Genomic DNA, 5565 nt, shown 5'->3' with positions numbered 1-5565 from the left:
GTGTGTGTGTGTGTGTGTGTGTGTGTGTGTGTGTGTGTGTGTGTGTGTGTGTGTGTGTGTGTGTGTGTGTGTGTGTGTCTTCCGTTATAAAGGGGCCCACCAGCAAACCAAACTGCTCCCAGCCGGGGGTGTTAGGGGGTGGTTTGTGTGTGTGTGTGTGTGTGTGTGTGTGTGTGTGTTTGTGTGTGTGTGTGTGTGTGTGTGTGTGTGTGTTCCTGGTCCGGTCACCCGCCTTCCCCCAACAACTGGTTTGTGGTGTGTGTGTGTGTGTGTTGTGTGTGTGTGTGTGTGTGTGTGTGTGTGTGTGTGTGTGTGTGTGTGTGTGTGGGTGTTGGGGGAGGTGTGTGTGTGTGTTGTGTTTGTGTTGTGTGTTTGGGTGTGTGTGTGTGTGTGTGTGTGTGTGTGTGGTTCAAAGGGCCCCATGACCCAAAAACCCAAAACAAGCTCAAGGTGGTTTGGTGGTGTGTGTGTGTGTGTGTGTGTGTGTGTGTGTGTGTGTGTGTGTGTGTGTGTGTGTGTGTGTGTGTGTGTGTGTGTGTGTGTGTGTGTTGTGTTCAACACAAATGCAAGTAATGCGTTTGTGAAATGTGTCTTATATCTTAGCGTTTTAAAGCAAGGGAAGTTGATTGTAAAAAATAGCTCAAGCAAAAAAGTGCCTCCCCTCGCCTCCCCGTTTTTTAAAGCCCCTAATAACATGACGTGTTTTCCTGTGTTTCTGGCTCAGGTGTGTAGATATTTAGCAGAAGGAAGAAGGGGATAAAATAGGAGGAAGGAATTGAAGAAAAATTCTTCCCCACAAACTATCTAAATTTGTCTAAGGTTTTGATGCTACTCAGGGGAATGGGAGGAGAAAAGGGGAAGAAAGAAGAAGGAAGAAAAAGAGAAGGGACGAAAGTAACAAAAGCGTTGTTTATTTTATTTATGTGTTTGGGTGGTTTTGGTGAGAAAATGTTTTAATTTTTTACTTGAGTGTGGTTTGGTGTTTGAATATAGGGTGTGTTCTGAGTGCATTAGGAAGGGTGTATGGGGTTAGAAGTTTTAATGGGGTCTAATATTTTAATATGATATCTGTAACTGTATAAATCACAAAACCGAATAAAAACCGTTGGTCTGAGGGAAAGAAATATTTGATTGTTAAAATGTTTTGAATTTAAAATACAACACCAAATGTTTTCTCCCTTTTTTTTTTTTTTTTTTTTTTTTTTTTTTTTTCTTCTTTTAACCTTTGGGGTTTGGGGTGTTTGGTGGGGTTTGGGTTTTTGGGTGTGTGTGTTGTGTGTGTGTGTGTGTGTGTGTTTTGGTTTTGGGTGTGGTGGTTGTGTTTTTGTTTTAGTTGTTTTTTTTATTTTTGGGGTCTTGTTTTTTTTGATTTTCTTTTTCTCCTTTTAAATAACAATGTAATATCAAACTTTTAACCCTTCTTTCTGACGTTTCCAACCTTGTTAACTATTTGACATTTTAATTAAATAAATATATATATATATATATATATATATATATATATATATATATATATATATATATATATATATATTTTTTTTTTTTTTTTTTTTTTTTTTTTTTTTCAATAACCCCCCCCCAAAACCCAACCCAGTACTATTCCTTTTTCTTTTCAGTTTTTTCCTAATTTTTTTGTTTTCTCTTACTTTTCAACAATTTATCAGATTTGAAAAATTTATTTAAAAAAAAGTTATAAAAATGATTGAAAGAGGATAGGTTAGGGTTTTGAGTTGTTTTATGAAACAAATATCAATGGGTTTTGATTTTCCTGTATAATCACTCCCAGATCTTTTTCCTCTTTAGTCTTCATTATTTTTCCTCTATCTTTCCTTTTTTTAAATTTAAAAACTCCTGAAAAACCTTACTCTACATTTCCATCATACCAAATACATTTGAAATTCCCCTTGGATCTCTGGTTTAACCCCAAGATGATATGCCATTTTTCCTTTTAAATAATCTCTTGTCCATTGGAGCACGGTTCCTTCCTTATGTTTCTTTAAAATAGTCTTCCATGCCTTTTTCAAAAAATTTTTTATTTTGTTATCATTTTTTTTTGTAACCCAGGATGAAAGTTTTAAAAGTTTTAAATAAATTTGTGTTGTGTGTGTGTGTGTGTGTGTGTGTGTGTGTGTGTGTGTGTGTGTGTGTGTGTGTGTTTTGGTTTTCTGTTTTTTTTCCAACTATAATAATTCCACTCTTAAAACGTTCCCTCCCACCTCCCACATGAAAAATTTTTTTAACCTTTCTCCCAACACCTCCCCACACATCCCACACATTATATTTTTGTTTTTTATTTAATAAAAAACTTTGCTCCGCCGCGTGATTTATTTTGGTGGGGTCCTTTAAACCCCCACCCCCCCAAACACCCTCCCAGATCAAGGAAGTTTTGTTAGGGTGGGTGGTTGTGGTTGTTTTGTGTGTGTGTGTGGTGTGTGTGTTGTTGTTTTTTTGTTTGTGGTGTGTGTGTGTGTGTGTTTTGTGAGTGTTTTGGGTGTTTTGTGTGTGTTTGGTGTGTGTTTGTTTATATTCAGGTGTGTTTGGGAGGGTTTTTGGTTGTTTTTGGGTTTTGGGTGTTTTGGGTGTGTTGTGTGTGTGTGTGTGTGTTGTTTAAAATCAAGGGAGGTTTAAAAAAACATTTGGTAAATTTCTAATATTTACAATGTTTAAAATACACAAATTTAGTAGTTTAATTATTTTGATTATTATCCTGATATTTTTATAAATTTTATACCGGGGCACAGATTGTGGAGAATTGTGCAGGACTTGCCCTTTTGGGAAATATTGTTGTAATGTTGGTACTGTAATGTATGTGGTGTGGGTTGGTGGTATTATTTGTGTGTGTGTGTGTGTGTGTGTGTGTTTTTGTTAATTTTGATTTTTTGTTTTAAATAACTATTTTCAGTGTTGTTTGTTTGTTTTGTATTATTGAAATAATAGTTTTTTTTTTTGTGTTTTTGTGTGTGTGTTGTGTGTGTTGTTTGTTGTGTTTAAGATAAGAGGATGTTAAAGAAAACGATAAAAATTTTTAAATTAAAAATAATGGGGAAATTATGTAAATTTTTTTGGCTGTTGATTAAGAAGATATTATATTGTCAAATAAAAGAAATTAAAAGTAAATTGGATGTTTTTGAAATAATTTTTTAATTTTATTAATTTAACAAAACTAGTTGCAGGAATTTTGTTTTTCTAATTAGTATTATAGCATATAGCACCCTATTGTCATATTTGAAATTAGTATTTCTATGTTTTTCCTGTGTTTCTTGGTCAGGGGTTTTGTGAGGGAAAAAAGATAAAGGAGTTAAAAAGAATAAAAGGGAGGAATGTAACAACCACAATTTTTACTTTTTCCTTTTTGTGCTTTATAATGATGCTTTCATTTTCCATTGAGTCTCTTCCTGGTTTTTGTTGAGGTTGTTATTTAACCCTTATCACAAAAAAAAAAAAAAAAAATTTTAAAAAAATATGTTTAAAAAAAATTTTTTTTTCATTACATTGCACATCTTAAAAAAGAAAGTTTTAATTATTTGATATGTTACATGAACAACACTTAAAAATTTTACTTATAAGGGTAGGCCAAGGAGAGTATTTTGGTTGGTCCTCCCTCTGTTTGCATGGCATAAGGGAATAAGGTTTAGATTAAAAATGAACCTTAATGATTCCTAACTTGTGGTAAACTGTTTTCTAGCAGGATTCCAGCAAGGGTTTGAAAAGACTCCATTTACATACCCGTGACAAAACAAAATGAAATAGATGATAACAACAAAAAAACCTTTGTGTACTCTAAACCAACACAAGATTTAATTGTTTTTTTTGTTTCATTCCTTTACCAAGCCAAACCCTTTCAAAACAAAAAATATATTGATAAGCTTTTACTCTATTTCCCTAAGTTCCCAAACAACATATCGTGAACTAACACCGCTTTCAAAAAAATTTCAAGTTAATATTAAACAAAACCACTCCATACCCATTTAATTATCTGTTTCTTCCCAGAAGAAAAGGCTGACTTTGTGTGTGTGTGTGTGTGTGTGTTGTATATGTGTGTCTATTTTATTGTGTTTTACTAGTGTAAGGAAGGGACTGGGATGTGTTGTACGACCGCCATGTTTACTATCCAGCTCCCTAAAAGTATGCACAGACTGTGACCTCTTTATTTATATGTCTCTGTTCATTTATTTCAGTCAAACACCTTTACTTTCCAATGTGTGTGTGTGTGTGTGTTTGTGTGTGTGTGTGTGTGTTGTGTTGTTTATTGTTTATATAAAAATACTTATTTTTACAGGTGAGTATTTTTTATTTGAGGTTGTCAAACTAATCTTTTTTAAGTTCTTTAAAAAGTGTAAAATCTGTTTTTTGTGTTTTGTGCGAAAAAAAAACGTCTTTTTTGTTTTTTTCTAATTGCTTTTTTTATATTTTTGTTTATAATTTTAAAACTTATCTCTGTAAAATACTAATTTTTTAATATCAATGTTAACACTTTTTTTTTTTTTGAAATATTTTCATTATTCCTCATTCTTTTTTTTATATTTTATTTTTTGATTGGTAAATAAAAATAATGTACTGTTTTTAATTATTTTTCAAAATAGTTTGTAACTATATAATTACATCATCCCATATACTCTTTCCTCATGTTTTATATTTTTTTGTGTCATGTGTTTTTGTGTTTTTTGTATACATATTTTTTGAGACTGAATATTTATTTTTTTTGTAATCTCTTTTTCTTATAATAATAAATCTATTTTTGTATCAATTTTTTTTGTATTTTTTTTTTTTTTTTTTCTTTTTTTTTTTTTCCTTTCTTTTCTTTCCTATAAATCTGAAAAAACATGCTCCCACCTTTTTATTTTTTTTTTTTTTTTTGTTTTTCCCCTCTCGTTTCTTGTTTTTTTTTTTTATTTCCTCTTTGTTTTTTCTTCTTATAACCACTGCTGCTCTTGCAGTTTTTAATTTGTTTTTTTTTTTTTTTTTTTTTTTTTTTTTTTTTTTTTTTTTTTTCTCTTTTTTTTTTTTAATTTTTTCCTCTTCTAAAATAAACATTTTACAATATCCTAATATTCATCTTTTCATCTTTTCTTTACTTTTTGTTTTTTTTCACTCCTTTTTTAACTGTTGACATTTTGTCTGACCTGTCTTTTAAAATCTTCATGCTTACTTTGAAAAGGTTTTTTTACTCTTTTTTCTTTTTTTTTTTTTTTTTTCTGTTTTTCCATCATTTTTTATTTCACTTTTCTCACTTAATGCATTTATTTTTCTTCTACTTTTTGTTTTGTTTTTTATTTTTTATTCTTTCAATTTTGGGTTTTTTGGTTTTTTTATCTTCTTTCTTTCTTATCAATATTCTTCTCATAAATTTTGAAGTTCTCAAAAGTTCAAATTTTGTTTTCATTATTTCTCTTCTCTAACTTTTGTGTTTTGTCATGTTATGTGAAATTTATATTGTCTAATATTTTCGTATATGGAAATGCTATTTTTCCTTATAATAAATTTTTTCTTTTTATACTTTTTCCAGTTTTTTCTAGTTCAAGTCTTTTTTTTAACTTTAGTTCTTCATCATTATCTCCTCCTACC

Source organism: Portunus trituberculatus, chromosome 36 (assembly GCF_017591435.1).
Source record: "Portunus trituberculatus isolate SZX2019 chromosome 36, ASM1759143v1, whole genome shotgun sequence".
In the NCBI taxonomy this organism is placed as follows: Eukaryota; Metazoa; Arthropoda; class Malacostraca; order Decapoda; family Portunidae; genus Portunus; species Portunus trituberculatus.
This window is presented reverse-complemented; position numbering follows the sequence as displayed.